Consider the following 20437-nt stretch of genomic DNA (forward strand, 5'->3'; position numbering starts at 1 on the left):
ACACAATCGTGTTAACACATAGATATGTTGTTGAAATAACAACGATTTTTTTTTACAGTGAACGAAACTTAAAATTAGTTTCGATGGAAATGAATGTGCAATGCATTGCCCTTGATAGAAAGGATAATAATAATTGTTCTAAATTATGAAGGGCGATTTTCGGTTAAACAAGTGTACCAAATCTGTTCAAAATAATACAGTATATTATCGCTATACGAGTCAGTAATGCATATGCTGAACGACTATCTAGTGTTATGAAGACTCTACGATCAAATGATAGAACTTGTGATGACTGAAATTTGTGTTCAGATAAACTTGAAAATGGCCTCAATGTTTCAGCAAAAGGGTCTTAGAAAACACGACTCTTCTTCACCAGTGAAAAATTAAAAATAAATAAATTATAAGGTAAGCGTTTGTAATCACTGAGTTTTATGTTATTTTCATTTAGTTGGATACATTTGTTAGTTGTAGTACGAGGTTTACCGCGTAAGTCATGGAAATTATTATTATTTCACGAAAAATGGGAACGAAGCAAGAAGTTCTGAAATATGCAAATGGAAATTTAATACATATGTAAACGTTACATATAGAGTTGGACAAGGGCGGCGATTTCTCTGTAAATTTGGGGGGTCCCATTCAGATGCAGAAGGTATGTATATAAGGATTTTAAGACAAATTACATTCAAATTATGCCAAATATTGTATATTCATAAATACAATAGGGGGCCCACATGAGCTTTAGGGGGTCCGCTCCCCAGGATCGGCGCCCTTGGAGATGGATGAACAAACATCCATATCCCCACGAGGATATAACACGAGTAAAATAAGTACAACGAATCATTCGTTTCACAAGTGTTCTACCTCGAATTACAAGATTAGAAACCATTACAAGAACAATTACAATTATTGGTAAAGCCCAGAAACCGATGCCGGTGGCATCAAGACTCCTTCGAAGTAGTCTCACAACAATAACGATGCGGAAGGCGCAGAACACCCGTTGCCTCGCCATGAGCGTATTTTCTAATTTAATGACTCATTGCTATGGTAATATCTTCACGTGTTCGAAAGCGTGCTCCACGCAGTGGTTCCTTCATTTTTGGTATGAGCTTGAAATCCCACGGTGATAAGTCTGGCGAATATGCTGGATGTTCGAGTACTTCCAATCCTAATTGCTCGAGAAGATTCTCCACAGACGCCGCCGTGTGTCGTGTAGTAATGAAGGATAAGTGCATTGTGCAGACGTTTAAAATGTTTATCACGCTGAAATTCCGCTGAAGATAGATGTCGTTGCAGGAAAGCGCAGGAGTAGTACAGTGCGGTCACAGTTTCACAGTGCGACACAAAATCACTCCCTAATGTCATATGTTAGGATGACCATTGTCCTGACAGAGGAAGGATTGCGACGAAATTTCTCCCTGCTTGGCGAGCCTGAATAACGCCATTCCGATAACTGACGTTTCAGTTCTGGCTCGTAGGTCTTGGCTTTGTACGTACTGCAACAGAACATAACGCAACGCAATCGCTAACATCCAATGGCTAACCTGTGCCTGGAACATGACAATCAACCTTTTCAGCAGTGCCTGATGGAAGAACGCATGTATGTACGACTGTTATCTTTGATCTACTTGTATAATATTGCCTTGCAGTTCATATAACCGACTGAGAATACACGCGGCTGAGCGAATGAGAAAAATAATTTTAAAAGAAGTTTATATATTCATCACTGTGTTTGGGTTCGATCTATCTCGGCCGACTCCATATATAGGTGCAAAACAGAAAAATAATTCCACATATAAATCCATGGGCTAAAGACAATAATGATGCATAGGTACTCAATAACCTTAAGATTATAACATTCCTTACACATATTTTGATTCATTTTTTATTAGTTTAACGTCCCACAAGTATGGAACAAAGCTAAAGAAGACAGTGATGAGGGGATGGATGATAATGGTGAAATGACGAAAGTGGGAGGAAACGGGAGAACCCATGCAAAACTATGTTTGTCCACCACAAAGATCGTTTGACAGAAGATGAGATCGAACGTGAGATCCACGTGTCAGAGGTGAGCGCTCTACCACTGAACCATAGCGGCCTTGTTTGTCTATATTTGACAATTCTGTAAGATGTAGGAAACAAACAAACAAACAAACAAACAAACAAAGGATGATAGATGAACTTTGATACACCTAAAAAAACCAACAAGCTTCGAAAAACGAAAGTAATAGAAGTCAATATAAGACTTCTAAATGATGGATAGCGACCAATAATGGCCACCTTGGTTGGAACAACCAAAAGAGGAAAAAAAGGGGTTTGGCTTTGACAGTTAAAAGCTTTCTCATCTTTTGATTTTCTTCCCTTCCCTTCAGTACGTTATATTAGTTGTATGAAACGATGACAGAAGTCTCAGAAGCTTCTGGTCAATAACAAGGAATGAAAAGACAGCAGTTTCTGAACCGAAAACTCCCAACACAATCTAAGAACACGAAAAAAGGGGAAACGAGAAAAAGAAGATAAATTGCGTAAAAATGGGTGTCTGACACAAACTCACGCACAAAAGCATTTCTACCATGGACAAACCACTAATATAAAACCACAAGAAATAAAAACCCAAGCGCTTTCTGACTTAGGGGAGAAACAAAGGTCAAAACGTTTTCCTATATGTACTCAACATCGGAAGACCACAAGACAGACGGGACATTCCGTTCTTGCGTTTATTTCATATTATTATTATTATTATTATTATTATTATTATTATTATTATTATTATTATTATTATTATTATTATTATTTTGACCGGGACAAACTCTCACTAAGATGAATGAAATACGAGTGCAAATTAATGTTTATAAACTATGTTAATAACTAAATATATCACTTTCTTTTTCTCATTAGTGCCCACGAAAAAAAAAACTAAGTGCGTTTATTTCTTCTATTTCGTGCCACTAATTATCAGTTTACAAAAAAAAATGAACAGGAATAACAGTAATTATTACCAGTTTACAGTTAAAAAGTACATAAAGTAAAATAGCTGTTACGTTAGTGCTAGTGTGTATTTCATAATCGGAAGGTATAAATACCGATATTATTACTCTCTTTGACGCAATTTTTTTAAAATCGATTTAATGAATCATCAAGCGGAACGGACAATTGTGCAGAATACGAGAGAGGTTGGACCTGGACGGTAAGACAATGTACAGTATAGAGTATATGTATGAGCTGTAAAGACCATGTAGAGCGAGCAAATAATACTAGCTCACTTCTGGATAGCAACCAATATGCTACTATTGAAATGGTCACCTGTGAAGGTACAGTCTTGGATAAAAATACCTCTCTAATTGGGATAGTTCGTCTGGAATTTACTTAAATTAAAACTCTCTCACGTATATGAAAGTAAGAACAAGGAAACAAGCAGGTGAAATGGCTAATTCTATAGACTCTGTAGCGAACTTCGAGATCGAGCAAAGTACAGAAGTCATAATAGAGAGTGTACAGAGACTAAGAGATAACAACACTAGAAATGCGAACAAAGAATGTACGCGTAGTTGAGGGAACCGTACTTAATTAGGAAAGTTAAATATCTATCTATAGTTTATCGGAACACCAACCGAAAGCTCATACGATTTCTTGGTATCACCGACTGCTCTAGAGCAACGGAATATCTTTAGACGAAATGCTAGAAAAACAAGCCCCTAATCTTTTAAACCATCATTGTACACTTCCCAACTCCTCAAAGTAATCCTGTTTCATATATGTTCTGTCCTGAAAAACAAGACTCAGCTCCAAATTATAAGCAATACTTATATATTAGTATAAGTAATAATTAGAAGGCAATTGTTAAGCTTTTTTGTACGAAAATGAATGGAAATAAGATTACTAGAAAATAAATACATATTGCTTGTGAAACGTTTACCAAACAATAGGACCAGAATGTTATCAGTAATTAACTATACCAACACATCATTAGTTTCAATACCATGTACGAATATTTGGTATGGAGGACACAAGTTGGGCACCTGTTAACACTTAAAAAAAAAAAACACTCGGAGCAGCAAAATTCCTTTATCTTTGGATCCACAATCTTTGAAAGCGTTCTGTGACTATTTTTCCTTCGTGAATTTGGGGAGTTTCTCTCGTGGTGGCTTTCTACTCACAAGAATTTGTCTTCCTTAAGGACACAAAATCAATCACAGTAAATGATGCAATGCAAAATAATAATTTGTGTACTTCAATCTTGCATCTTTATGTAAATAGGGCTCTAATTTAATGTTTGCAATACAAAGATGTACACATTTAATCTTCACACAAAATAATTTGCCACGATCAACAAAAATAATTTGTTTTCCAATTTCAGCAATTTCCCTAGTTCGTAACAGAAGTATTTTCGACCCACGCCTTCGCGATGGAATTAAAAAAAAAAAAAAATCAAAGTTGCCTCTCGAGTTTTCCACGCATTAGCTGATTTTCTAAAATCCCACTACCTGTCAAATATGCCTATTTACGAAATAGTTTTCTTTTCTCTCAAAATATCCAGTTACATGGTGTTTACAAGATTTGTCGCTGCTTTGGTTCGAAAATCGCTGAGAAACCTGAAACCGCACGTTTCTGTCAAGACGGAGAATAGCAGAAGTGAAATTCCCCAAGAATGTACGTATATCATAAATCATGGCTTGCAAGGCGTAATTCCCTTTATGGAAAACCACGCGAAAAATACCTTCTAAATTTTTGGAATACGTGAAATATCACACATTTTCTAGAAGGCAATGGAATCTAAAAGGACACACCTTAACAAGCGTTATTTATCAATTAACAGTATATGCATATATTTCTTTTTAGTCTTTTTTCTTTCTTTTAACACTAGTCATCATTTCATACATCATTTCTGAGAATAACCCATCAAATAATCGCTCTTTGCATTTACTCATCATCTCCTTCCTTTTTTCATTATCTAATAGTTTTATTTGAAAGTTTGCTAAAACTATGGTCTTTTCTCATCTTCTTCCTGATTTTGTACACTCATTCACTGATTTCTCTATGGATTGAGAAATCCGGAAACTCGTTGTCGCATAAACTAAACTCGCCACTGGATTCTATTCAGACTGTCAATTAGATGAAATTTTGCAAGAGAAATATGTATATTCCTTCTGAAATCGTATCTTTTTATTAATTTATTTATAAGTATTTCTGGACATTACCGGAATCTATAGTCTTAAACCTGTCATGTACGAGGGACGACGTATCTCGACGAGAATATTATCAGGAAAAGGAGAACAAAGAAACGAATGAAGAAGCAAGGAAGGGGTCTGGGATCTGTATGTTAAGTACTACTATCCCAGCATTTGCCGAAAAACCTCATTCGGGATGCTTGACCTGAAAAACCTTTTACACCTTTTCAACTGAGTGTTCTAATCGGAAATCAAACCCAAGACCGTTCGCACCACAGGGTAAAGCATTAGCAACTACACCACTGAAATCGCGTAAATCATAGGCAATTGCTTTACATCGCGTTGGATAGTTTCCTGATCAAGATCTTAGGAGATGAGTAATAACGTGATTGGATTATACTGATAGCAAGTAAGATCCAATGGAGAAGTTTTGTTCTGTGACGATGAACATTTCAGCTTCTTAAACCATAGAGTGAACTGAGGTGGTTCAGATCTTTTTCTCTTCTCCGTTGGTCCCCAGGATCAAACGGAAAGAGTGAGCTCCAAAGCGAGACGATTACTGAGTCAATCCACATACAGTAGTAGTTCGTCGAAAACCTTATTTAAGAACTCTCAGTTCATTTGTTAATAGCTTGTTTCAATTAAAATCACTGAAAAAAGTACCTATCATTTAGTCGTGACGAAGAACTCGAACAGTACACAATTTTTTGTTCCTATATTTATATTTTTTCATCATCTTTTTTCTTTGTCTACACCTTGAAACTGTACTCTTTAAATTGCCTGGACTAACTCACCCAATTGAGGGAGATTAGTCGTAGGCTATGATGCCGAGAACAAGGTTCTTATAATATAGGTTTTCGACTTCAAACCCTATCACGAGCTCCTTTGTGACTATATAGTTCGCGCAAGTGCCTTCAGCATGGGGCACTAGGTTCCATTCTCGATGGAAGCACATGTGGTCCAGAGTAAGCACTAGGCCTACGTCTCATATACAGTAGTCTCGAAGCTGAACAGGGACGTTAGGCTCCATCCAAACTAATCAACCAACCGAGTCACATAATATAAGCATTGTACAGAACATTATATACGTACAAATCAGCAATGCTTTAGGATAGTTTTTTTTCCCCTCACCTTTTCATTCATCAATTAATTCGTTATATTTAATTTCACTTAAACCACCTTCTTCATCCTAATAGAAATAAAAGCGAAACTTTAATTCACTTTCCGGCTTCCTGTGTTGATTCGCATACACTGCCGTTACCATCTATTTTGCAACTGATATCCACTCGATAAACTAAGTAAAATTGTACAAAGTAGATGCATGCTTTCTTCTGAAGTTTTATTGGCTTTTCCTAGGTTAAACTACCAAACAACAGGCGAATTGACTACCGTGTGTTCAAGTGCACGCGACCAGTTTAAATAGCGTCACGAATCCCAATGACTCACTGAATTACAAATGACTACATAGTGCCACATAATATACAAGCACTTGTAGTAATAATTTAAAAAATCTACATTTATCGCTTGCACTGGGAGAAGAACAAAGAGTACTCTAAACTACGTACATTACTGCTGTATGAAAGAGCAGCAGTAACTACGAACATCTAATAAATGTTAAAACTATTAAAACCAATACTTCACATTTTTTTCTTTCAAACACGGCATTTTTTCAAGCATATTTTGTAAGTTTGATTGTTTGTCGTTGAAGTTTAAAATTCCTTTTCAGCATTGAGCTTATATGGGACGTAGACCACTGGTATAAGGTGGAATCCGAAACACGGTAATGCGTTCAATGGTCTCCGACTGAGGATCGAACTCTGGGCTACGTGCAGTGGCGGCGATTGGACGTTAAAAGTGGGGAGGCAAAATATGATCTGAAAATTTGTATATCAATGCAAGCTTTTCTGGTTGTTTCTAACACTTTGTTGAGGAAAGGTTGCATAACTAATAGGATACTATTTTTTTCAGTTAAAACACCGTATATCGTCGTATTTCATATTTTATTAAGTAAATTGACAAATGCAACGCAAATAGGTCCTAGGTCTTTGTACTTTTAAACAACGAAAGTGTAAGAAAAGTTCTGATTCCTTGCTTATGAATATCTTAAAATTCTGTCTGGAAAATTGTGTCATTAGATTATTATTTCATAACAAATTTGCAAAACACATAAATAGGAAAGATAACATTAATCATAGTAATGAATAAGGAGGCTTGTATTGTAGAAGTTATATTGAAACTGAGAATTAATGAACAACTTATATTTTTACATAATTCCACACATGCCATTAAATGTAAGTTATTACTCTTAGAAAATAAAAGACAGTAAATACTACAAGCATATGCTACGACATTTAAAGAAACACACAACTGCAATATTAACTGCTTTGAATTGCAATTAAAAAGCGATTCCTGTAGCTTTCTTAACTCCACGGGAAGACAAATACCGGTACCCAATACGTACTCAAGTAATGGCAAATGTTATATGGCACCATTTTTTTCTATGAACCAATAATACATACAAAAACTTTACACTTCCAAATAAAACTATATACGTACATTAAGGGGTCACTTCAAAAAAGTGGGGGGCAACTGCTCCCTCTTGTCCCCTAATCGCCGTTCCTTGCTACGTGTATTATCAAAGGTGCACGCGCTAGGTACGTTCTATTGAGGAGGGCATGTGCCTTCACGGGTGCACAAAAGAAGACCTATGACAAAATGTGTCATTATAATTGTACGAATGAGGGGTGAAAAATCAGATATTTAAACTAGTTACGTGGAAAAAAACTGTATTTAAAAGAATAACACTTTTTAATCAAGGGTAAAACATGAGGGAGAGAAGGCGGTTATTAGAGGTTAGAACCACTGAGAAAGTTTAAAAGTAATTACTATTGTTGTAGGGGACACATACTTATCATGAGAACTTTGGAGGAGGGGGGATGTTATGAACCCTAAGGAATGGGCATTCTTGTATTTTATGTCACTTAAATTTCTTTAGAAATATCAACTAAAATGCTTTAACAAATATAGCGAATTTCGTAGATAGGGATTTAGCGAATCGCTTGTGCAGTTAATGATCAGATTACCTACTAGACATTTAGACAAGAGTTGAGGATGTTATGTTTCACAAAAAGTGTATCTGTTTCCATTGGGAAAGCTGGTCCAAAATTCAAAAATTTCCATGAATCTCTACTTCAAGAATCTCATACAAACTGACTATTTTACCATTAAAATTATAGTGAAGCAACGGAGTCTAACCTGACTACACCACAAAAGCAATTACTTTGGTACACACACCTTCATGCCTTGAATTAATTCCCAGTTAGTAAGGAAGCTTGAGCAAAAATAAGAAGTGAGGTGGTGCGCTAGTCAAAAAATATACAAAGCTGGATTCCCGTTACCACTCTGCTTTACTGCAAAGAGGGTGAGTTATTAGTTTCGAAGCTAAATCAACTCTTCCTTTTTAATTTCAGATTTCACGTACCATATTACTTTGATATCCCAAACCAAGCTGAATTCTTCGTACTTTGAGATAATCAGTCGGATTTTCTGAGGTAAACCGATGACATTGGTTGTATTAATTAAAATACTTATGATTTTCTCTTCAAGGCAATTTGACAGCTGCCTAGAGAAATTGCTGATTCTAACTTACGACCTTTACCCGTACGGCTTTCTCATTATGTAAATAATAATAAATCTGTATATTTGCTGAATAAAACACGAGATCATCCTGTACACAAATCAAGAATGATCAGTATTATAAAAAGCAAGTGAAAAATAAATATCTTGCAAAAGGGGAAACACTATTCTAAATGAAGTACAATTTAGACTTTTGTTCTGTGAATTGTCATTAATCATCCTTCCAGATTGACGCAAAAAGAGTAATTAATTATTGCACAAATAATATATATATATATATATATATATATATATATATATATATATATATTAAACAGAAACAAAACATGCTATGCTAATGATTAATTTGATTAATTGTTAGCAAAAAGGACGTTTGTTACAAACATAACTTTATATACTGTACATTGTATCACCCGTTGATTTCTTTATGGAATTTTCGTTTGTTAATATAATAAATTACAACTTCAATATGCCCACATAGCTTCCATCGATACATAACTGCATCAAAGTGTCAGTCGTTTGAATTAAATTGTCCTATTTTTGCCAAGAAAATTTTACAGACCGGAGATATCCATCGAAGCTCTAGTTATAAACTTCGGCTCCCTCTTAAACCCGTATATTCAGAATAAGCAATTCGAATCAGTGACGTCAACCTTATGAAATCCCATCTCGAAAGGCAGAAATTCCCATTTTGCTCTTAAATTTCCCACGCCCTATACTACTTACAATATATATATATATATATATATATATATATATATAGGGGTGGATCCAAGGGGGGGCTATAGGGGCTATAGCTCCCCCCCTTGACGGTCAGGTATACACTGGATAAAATGGGCTTCAGTCCTGCTTAACACTGGATCAAGCGGCCTATATCATATCCTGCATCCTGCCTTGATCATATCCTGCATCCGCCACTGTATATATATCATGCATCCTATATATATATATATATATATATATATATATATATATATATATATATATATATATATATATATATATATATATATATATATATATATATATATATATATATATATATATATCTGAAAATTGAAACTCTTAATAAGTACTTTCCTTAATCAAAAGAAAGGCGATTGAAATTGCTGTGAAAACAGACATTTATTTTGTTTCCATCACGCTTTTTGTGCTATAATCTTCTACTGAATGTAGTAAAACTAGACAAAATTTATTCTCCAGTTATTCGGTGTGGAATGTTTTACAATAAGGCTGTTTTCGTTTGGTAACTTACTTTCCTCCGTTCATGACTTTTTCTTTTTAACACTCCAGAGTACAATTTACATTTCTTGTTGCTTGTTTTTTGAGACTCGCAAGTTCCTGCATAAATCATTTTCACACTAACATGCACTTTGACAACAAAATTTGACAATTAGCACTGATTTCACGTTTATTCAAGTGTCATTGTCTCACATCCCGTGTATAGAAAATTGTATGTGTTCATGAAATAAATACACGAAAAATCCCATATATACTCCAATTTTGACGAAAATATCCTTTATTCATATTCGAAAAATTAATGTCAAAAAATCTGACAAAATGAGATTTTCCCCATGAGTTGGCATCATTGATTCGAATATTCTAACTGTTCAATCAATATAAACAATATTAACATTTTTTTTTTTTTTGTCTTTTTTGTCTTTAGAAAAATCAAGTACTATTTAAAGCAGCAGTCAACAAAGAAGAAAGAAAACAAAGCGTCTCATCGTCTATAAGGATATTATGAAAATATCAGCTTCTCTAGAAAGTTCCCAGACATAATTTGTATTCAAATTATTGTCTTTCCACAATACTTCCCGACGACATAGCACAGCCACGTGGTGTTCTGTAGGAGTTGTTGCTGTCTATGCTAGTGAAAGAAGGTCGCACCACACAAAGGGATTATAATACTGTGAATATCGTTAGTACTTGAAGAGGTAACGACGGTGGGGGTAAGCCAATCGGCTTTGTAGCAGGTTAATAATCCAAACGCCCACGATGACTAGCAACCTCAAGGCCAGGCAAGGCAGAGGAGTAGTGTTTGTCCAGCCACAGCTTCCATCCTTGGACGAGTCATCTCGGCTAGTGCTGATACACTCCAGGAGGCAGTCCGGTAGATCTACGTAATATTTGCCTTGAAGCCAGTCACGCTGGAACTTTCCATGATTGTTTTTCACCATAAGAAGCTACTTAGATGCTTAATAACGTTGCCGCTTTACACACATGCATTTCCATACTTGTTATGCACAAAGTAAGAAAACATGTTCACTCTTCAGTCAAAATAATTGCAAATATTTTCTTTAAAAGTGTAATTAATTAAGAAACTTTCCATAAATTCATCTGTAATATTATATACAGGGTACAAATCAAACAAATGAGCCAGCCGAATTCTTCACGTAAATATTTACGCTTCATATTTTGTTGAGAAGTGCCTCTATATAGACACACATACGGAACCCTCTAATGCAAAGCAAAATCGTGATCTTGATGCTCGAGTACAAAAGTTCACGTAACATTGATAATGATTTAAATAATATTTTGTACGTTCAAAACTGACATCTATTTTCGGATAATGTTTCCTTTGAATCGTGAGATTATGCTTAAATTCCAAAGTGGTGGATCCCAGGAGTAATTTTGGAATATGAACCATATATTTGGAATATGTTAATACATATCTAAAAAAAATGTTAGCATAAAACGTCATAGCAGAAACAATCATAAAGCACCTTACAACTAGCAGGGCTTATCCAATTGAAGCTTGCTGGTTATTTTTCACGGCAAAATTATCTTAATTTGGCTTGCTTTCAAAATCACAAGAGAAACGTGAAATACGAGGTGAAATCCACAAATGGAACCCTACGCACCAAAATAAGTACTTAACGTTGCCACTTCATTTAAAGATCTGACGTAGTGCGATGTTCGACGCAGCAACCACTAAAATGAAAATATTTTGTTTCATAATTTAGAGTTGATAATAATGACAAGCTTCCTCCAAAATATTTTGCCATATGGTATTTTATACAGTATGGCGCTAAATTCGTTGTACAAAAGCAGAGGAGTGATTCCTCAGATTAAAACAAACAAAAAAGTTCCAATAAACATAGGGCAAAAACCGCGTCGTTTACGTGTTATAGGCTGCCGAAAGCGAGGGAAAACGAACTTTAGAGTTCATATTGTACAAACTACTAACCGTAGACGTGATGCGGCATGGTATCCTCAAAGGATCCTAACCTGCTCTATCAAAATTTGCAGTTTTCAGATTTGTGCAATGGCGGCGCAAGGGATTCCCCAAAGGACGTTAGGGATTCCCGGACACTTTATGACGTAAATTGAGTGGAAAGAGCATGTAAAACATGTCTCTCTGTCTGGAAATAATACTACGTGGCAGGTCAGTACTCATACACACAGATTAAAAGATGTCGGATGAGGTAATTTCACTGTGCGTGGTTGCATACCTCCTCAAAAAGTACTAGTAAAGACGTTATACGTACGAGAATTCACTGGAAACATCATGCTTTCGACAGCCTATAACACGTAAACAACGCGGTTTTCGCCCTATGTTTATTGGAACTTTTTGTTTATTTTAATCTGAGGAATCACTCATCTGCTTTTGTATAACGAATTTAGCGCCATACTGTGCTATTATTTTCTTTCTATACAATAACTAATTATCAAAAATTAAGTTAATAATTACTGAACTGCTATATAAATCAAGAGTAGAGAAATTCGAGATACTAGAGAATAGTGATGACGTGAATCTACAGGCTTTAGGTCAACGAACCTCACATTTCCATCTTTTAGTTTGCGTTATATTGCTGTAAACAACTATTGATGGCAACTTCTATTAAGGGTATCAACGTATACAACAAGAAACTCAAAAGGGTTGTTTTAGATTTATTGCAATTTTAACTAGAGACTAGCTAGTGATGTGAAAGAGTGCTTCTAATTATTTACAATTATAATATTTATCATATTTCAGCTTAAATATATTGTTTATTTTTACTGAAAGTTTCCTGTAATTAATTTTATTTTTAAGATCTGATTATAATAATATTGAATTATGGTATAGGTAAAGAAGAATCAGGTTCAAGACAGTACTCGGGCAGCTGGGGAGCAGGAAAGCGATGTCAGGTAAATTTTACAGGAAGAAATTAAGAGCACACTGTTTAAATGCATTGATCGTTTTCACTCCGGACTTCACGTAAGATCAAAAGCTATAATATACATTCAAGTGAAGGGTCTCCTATATGCCACTGCACAGGCATATTATGCCAACACATGAAGGGGTGTTGGAGAGTAAGTTTTAACAGAAATATAGAAACTTTGGAGACATGTGAAAATTGTAAAAACAGCAAAAGGTCAGAGATTGGACAACATTGGAGATTTATAATAATTGCAATGGACACTTCCTACAGTATATCCCAACTTCACATCATTAAATATTAAATTATTTCTAATGATTTGTGTATTCATAGGTTAATGTGAGAGAAACATCTCTTAAGTTAAACTTGTGAATATTTTTGATCTACTATAGGGCAGTGAACACTATTATATCTTCCCATAGTACAGTGGGAAATGAAACAATCATTTTGATTAGGGTTGCCTACGACACATGAATTGGAGATGTCTTGTCTCGTATTTTGACAAGAAAATTCTGCCTTGTCTCAAGAGCGATTCTAATTTTGATTTGAAGTTTGGTAAATATATTGTACAGAACGAAGTGGTATAATTTTAATCGGTATACATACTACTGACAATTAAAACGAAAATAAATATATACTGTATGTTTGCTGTTTCGAAAGTCTGTTTAATTTTTGTTGACGATAACCTTCAACAAACGAAAGTATAAAGGAAATAGGATTATACGCTGTACATACATTAAAAACTATCTAGGGCGTGACTTGGGTTGTAATATTTGGTTCACACATAGAATCCTATGAGAAGATATTGTATGTATGTAATTAACTGATTACAACATGATTATTTAACTTCAAGAACTATAATAATTATAGATGCAGTAGACTGGAACAAAATGGTTTACTGCTCCATATTTAAATAAGAGTTTGTGAGATGATGAGAACAGGAAATAATGACGGGGAAGGAAAAATAAAGTATCATATCGTAAAGCTATCTAGTTGACCTTAAATACTCTGAAGTTTAATTATGTAGTCTATGTGAGCCTTTTTCGCCAACCAACCAAGCAATCTCATTTCACAAATCTTTGCACGACTTATGAATCACCACTACCACTCTCTCCAGCCTATTCGGAGGTTCTCTGATCCCACACGCATACATTAAAAGCAAGGCGTCAAGAAGTAGTAGTGCTGTTAAAGCTACTTTACTCTATGGTTGCTGACTAAACCAAGGCAGACGACTTCTCAAAAGTTCTATCCCCCTGCTCTGTTTCTGACCACATCTTTTGCCCCCATTCCACTTCTCTTTCCTTCTTGTGGTGTGTGTATATAAAGTTTGCAACCCGCTCCACACCAAAACATCATCCTAATTTCTTACTCTTTTGGGAGGAAGTCAGATGTTTATGAAGACATTTTGGCCACGATCCAATTTCTCCAAAAGCAAAACTTAATGGCTTCATCAAAGAAACAATTAAACTATTTTTATTTTGTTTCTCTTTCCGCACCCTCCTCCATTTATTTTGAGAAGTACGTACGAAATTTCTAACCATCTGAAATCGACATATTCACCAACTGACTTTTTAAATCGTACTAGAGTGAGCTAATATTCAAATTAATTATTCTTTGACTCAACTTATATGATGTAACGGCTTACTTTCGCTAGGTTAATGATTCAAAATTACTTCAGAGCTGGCACTCCACACCTTTAAATTTTGGTATCTCTACAGAAGTAGTATTTGAGGTGTAGGAAAGAATACTAATGATTAAATTACTAAGCTTGATTTATGTTAAAACCATACAATATACAACCATACCTCTTTTTGTTTCGAGGAGCCAGCCTATAAAATGCTGGTGCTGCACAATTGACTGCATTATGAATTATGAAATTAAATAAAGCAATGGAGCCCCTAACTTTCATCCACAGATCACCAAATGGGAACGACTGAATTAGACAATAGGGTAGGCAACCAGGTTTGAGCTATGCACTGGCACGCATATCGCACTTTCAATTGTAGTCTTACAATTGGAGCGCTCGCTTTCAGTGCGTGTGATTGCAAGTTCATGCTCTGCCGAAGGTACACATCTTAAGATACAAATTCAAGCATAGACAATACTGGTTTCATTTCAGTTAATAACTTAGGTAGTGCGTTATTCATAATCTCGTATTGTTCTTTCATCAAACTTAGCTGACACTAAACTCTCAAGCTCAACAGCCAACGATACGGTTCGGTTGGATGATGTACAGTCAACACATAGCTCTCGTTATTTCTGGCCTTTTTCTACAATATAGCTCGCTATTTTTTAATTCAAGAAGTTCCTGAATGACCTCATGGTGCTCAATGGGAGCTCAGTCTCATCCAGAATTCGACTCACTAATTTCATATGAGGCTCATGTTTGCTCAGACTCGTACTCAGTCCAGCATGGGCTTGTTATCCTCAATGAGACTTGCACTGGCTCAATATTGAGCCCATTTGCCATTCTGGGCTTGCATTCGCTAAGGGCTCAGGCTCACTATTCTCAATGTGGCTTGCACTCACAAACCTCACTAAGGTTCGAGTTTGCTTTGACTCGATTTCTGGATATCTCGCCACTTCTTGGGTTCGTACTCACATGTGCTTGCGCTCCATCATTGAGCTCGAGGCTGATTGAGCCCGAGAGCTGGACTCATAAGTTTGGACATCTCTGGCTGAGTAAGCATTGACATTTCTGTTTCCCCACTGAGTACCGAAGCAAAGGCCAGCGCACTCACCATCCAGCCATAGGTCTAAGAGTATGTTGGTTTAATCAAACAAGGCCAATCATTTTAAAACAGATTAGCATATTTCTTCTAAAGACTTCTGTTCATTTCATAGATAAGAGTTCGTAGACTTTAATAATAATAATAATAATAATAAATAATAATAATAATAATAATAATAATAATAATAATAATAATAATAATAATAATAATAATAATAATAATAATAATAATAATAATAATAATAATAATAATAAAATTAGACTTTTCATGTCTAGGTTTTATACAACCTTATCTAGGAATACCAAATATATATTTCTGAAAGGAAAAAAGACTGGATAGCTTTTATGAAATTAACTATACATGTACTGAGAACTTGAGATAAACAGACATGTACATTCATTTTCGGGTTCATTACTAGGTTCGTCAGATAATTAATTATTAACTTAACTTCCACACTACTTACTGGGTTGAATAATTCAATAATAAGTAATAAATATTAATATACAGCATTCATCAATGCATATTGTGTTTCTAGCACCAGGGATGGTTTCCAACGTTAACTCACGATTAGGCCATTTAGTCTATGTGGTTTATTACATATGGACAGATTAATGAAATAGCAGTTAAACAACGCAGCTTTATTAACACTCTCGAGTAACTTATTTTGCTATCATGCACACATGAAGTCATCGTTTTCTTTTTCGAAGATGGGTTAACGGATAAACGAGATGAATGAGCAGTTTGCATTCAAGACCGTGGGACCATTTTATTTATTTTTTGTGGATATTTCAACCTTCCTGAAGCAATTCAATAAGTAATTGAATCTGATTCATACAATCTGTTAAGCTATGATTCGTTTTTCTTCACGAAGAACACTGTGAAGAGGTGTCATTCCTTGATAGATCCTATGCTATAGTTGTGTTTGTTTCCACAAGTGAAAGAAGATTCCAATAACTTCATATTTCAATTTGATGGGGTACCGCTCAATCGGAACATTGAAGTGTGCAGCAAACTGAACGAAGATCTCCCACACCGCTGGATTGGGCGATGTGCTGAAGATGATTCAGCGCTTTTTCCATGGTCTCCAAGATCACGCAATCTAAAAGTTTGTTACAACCATTAGAAGCGATATGTTAGAGTGCGTGTGGGGCGAGCTAGACTATTCTATAGATGTGTGTGTTGTGTTACGAAAGAAAGCCACATTGAACATTTGTAACAGTATGTATGAAACTTGAACAGTTTGTGTACAATCATTCGTTATTGTTTAGAAACCTAAAATCACAGGATGATAAAACCAAGGCTTCCCATACTAATGCATATCATAGTTTACAAACCTAAAATCAGAGGATGAAAAAATCATTGTTATACAGCCCCCATATAAAAGTATGTTAATAACTGAACGGTACTACTCCACTTCAAGCTGCAGATAGATAGATCTGTACAATCTACAGTGGATGTTTTGTCAAATTATGAAACGTTTCTTCGTTATTGTGTGTAAAACTTCTTCTATGTCATAAGAATAAACATATTTTCATTAACGTAGTCCCTTGCATCTAAATACAGTACCTCTTCTTTAGTTTTTTTTTTTTACATACTTTCTTCCTTTACTTTTACTCGTAAATGTACTTCCCGCATAATTATGGCTATTATTCTTTTACCTTCGTCTCATCCACTTTGCTAATGGCACGCTGTAGTAATAACTCTGAGTAAATGTGCTACTGTCAGCTATTTTTGTTTTGCTTCTTCTGTATTTACATAGAATAATGTTATTTAAAAAAATAATAACTCTCACCATATATGCTGATTACGAACACTTTCCATTTTCTTTTTAAGGAAAAATAACTGTTGCAATGAATATGAGTTAAGTCTATTATGAATTTAGATTTCACTTTCGCCCATCATCTGTAAGCTAACTTAACTTCTTCGTGACCAATTCATTTTGTAAATTCTTTCTTTTTATACTTAACCTTACTTTGTCAAATCTTTCAGTTCTAGTGTTCCATTTAGAAATAATTTACAAACGCTGCTGACTTTATTTAGCCTCTTTCAACTTACTTCTCTCTGAGGTAAAAGAATCGAAGGAATGCCTTTGTACTATCCACGTCATTTAGAAAAGTTGTTGTTATTTTTTAAAAATATTATTAGTTAAAAATAGTTTCCGATAATTTGCAGGAAGCATTTTACGCCAATTACTGTACTCAACACTGACACGAGTGCGACTTCACAAACTATCAGAATAAGTTATGCCCCACAGGAAATAATGCATTTCTAACAATGAATTATATTATAAAGATAATTAAATTTAGAAAACATATAAGGTTAATTAAAATTAAATAATTACTAAAAACGGTTCAGGTCATATCACTATTACTAGCAAGCACAACATACTTGGTTTCATCAAGCACCAATCCACTGATTAGTTTTTCAACTATTTTAAATCAAGTTGTTGACCGCAGAAATCAGTATTAATCGCTACTCAACTCATACTTTCTATTTATTCTCTATTTTTAAGAAATAAATACACTTGTATGATATCTTGCGCTACAATCCATTTGCAATCAAACGTTTGCATTACACTATTTCCGTTTTTCTTTAAAGTTTACGGTTAGCGTTTTTGTTTTTAGTCGGGAGATCCTCATGCTTGATGTAGTACTGCAAGTGATAATTCTTAATATAATTAAGCATTTCTGTTATTTTACATTATTCACATGATTGGCATGCAGCTCCACCTAGACCTATAGTAAATTCCGTAGTATAAATTACAAATCTCAAAGAATCGCGCTAGATTTGAGCAGAAGAAATCATAAGCTTTTTTGGCAATGGACATGAGCGCGAGCAACTACGAGCTAAATCGTTTTCACTTTCCGTTCCAGATGCTCTTCTAACTGCTTTTGTGGCGCCGTTACTGTTCATAAATTGTGTTCTTCTCCAGAAGGTACTGACATCCATAGATTCTTTTTGCATTCACTTTTATTCCCTAGCTCTCGACTACCTTGATGGATCAAGAATGGATAATATTCAATGCATCATATTATATATATATATATATATATATATATATATATATATATATATATATATATATATATACAGCAACTGCATATGAATCAGTCAAACTTTTCAATTTTGTTTTAGTATTTCACTCTCATTGTATTTCACAAATAGACTAAGGCTATACTTCAAATATTTAAACAAAACAACAACAACAAAAAAAAAACTTGCATTTTAAGACAAGCACTGCAATCTTTCTTATTTTTTTTATTAAAACAACTGTTAAGTTGTAACGATATATATAACTTTGAACATTTCCTCATACAATTTTATTTCAAAGGACTATACTGAATATCTAACGAATTTATATAGGTAGAACTAGGATGGAGTTCTATCACTACAGTACCAAGCAGGGCCCGATTTAGGGGGGTGCAAAGGTGAACGTACACCTCCCCCCCTGGTTGTAAATATACACTACCTAAAGTGAGAAGCTAACAGTAAGTTTTGCAAAATCAATACTTTAAGTCAATTTTCTGAAGGTTGAAGGAAAAGAATTCATCGAGAGCAGACACTTAGCATTTTCAGAGGAATTTCTCATTCACATCACAGACGCCTAAAGGCATTTAAAAAAATTCAAATTTAATTCAAATGTATGTAGTTATTGGTGCACCCCCCTCAGAGAATCCTAGGTCCGGCCCTGGTACCAGGAACATAGATTATTTAGTTTCTATGTAGGCCTATGCTACATATGGTTCGGATTTCAACTAACCAGATACCTTCAGGAAATTGTATTTCGGGGTAAACTACAACTGTATCGATCATGCAAGAGAACTTGTGTTTTTCTTCATAACCTGATTTCCGTAAATAAAGCAGAATCTGACTATTAGGACAATCGAATTATGTATCAGTTGTGAACATAATTAGTAATGATATTCTTTTCTTCGTAAAATTATTGTAATTACCTTCCTCATCATCATACTGAAAGTCTTTACTGATCCAACTTGAGCTAAAGCGGCCATCTTGGAAAATGGGTGAACGAAAAGGTACTTCCATTTTTTTTTTTTTGGCTAATTTCTCAAAAATGGTTAATTTTAGAAAGAAACTGAACGGAATATATTTGAAAGAGCAAAACAATTCCTATTGAACAGAACCATTCCACAGAAATGACTGTTGGTTTCCGAAAAAAATAAACCACAAAAATTATCTTTTAAATGTTACTCTTACCAGAATATTGAAGTGATTTTAGGATTAACTAGCAGCGTTCACCCCGCTTCGCTGCGGTCACCCCGGAACGCAATAAACTTTGTTACTTAGATAATTTTTACTTTTTCGCTTTCAAGTGATATGATAAAAACCATAGAAGATTGCAGTAAATGTTAACATTATATCGCCTGTCATTTATGTTAACCCGCCCCGCTTCGCTGCGGTCACCCCCGAACGCAATAAACTTTGTTACTTAGATAATTTTTACTTTTTCGCTTTCAAGTGATATGATAAAAACCATTATAACGCCTGTCATGTATGTTAACCCGCCGAGTCACAGGGTCATGCGGGTTGCATATAAATACGTTTATTTTTATACCTATGATGAACTAATAACAAAGGATTTGTACGTATGGACACCTGAATGGTCAATTATCTCAAGACACTGGTAATTGAAAATTAAAGTGATATGATAAAAACCATCTAGGGTCCAAATCCTAACAACCCCCCAAAAATGAAAGAAATCGGTTCAGCCGTATTAGCGTGATGAGCGGACAAAGGATTTTGT

The 20437-nt window shown here is 34.9% G+C and overlaps 1 protein-coding gene across 2 annotated transcripts in view; it reads right to left on the reverse strand.

Annotated features, from left to right (window-relative positions):
• The window catches only part of PDZ-GEF (PDZ domain-containing guanine nucleotide exchange factor), an 835430-nt gene that overhangs the window by 603505 nt on the left and 211488 nt on the right, over nt 1-20437 (reverse strand). The gene's annotated exons all lie outside the window — the stretch shown is intronic.

This window comes from Thermobia domestica, chromosome 1, assembly GCF_964235325.1.
Source record: "Thermobia domestica chromosome 1, izTheDome1.hap1.1, whole genome shotgun sequence".
NCBI lineage: Eukaryota > Metazoa > Arthropoda > Insecta > Zygentoma > Lepismatidae > Thermobia > Thermobia domestica.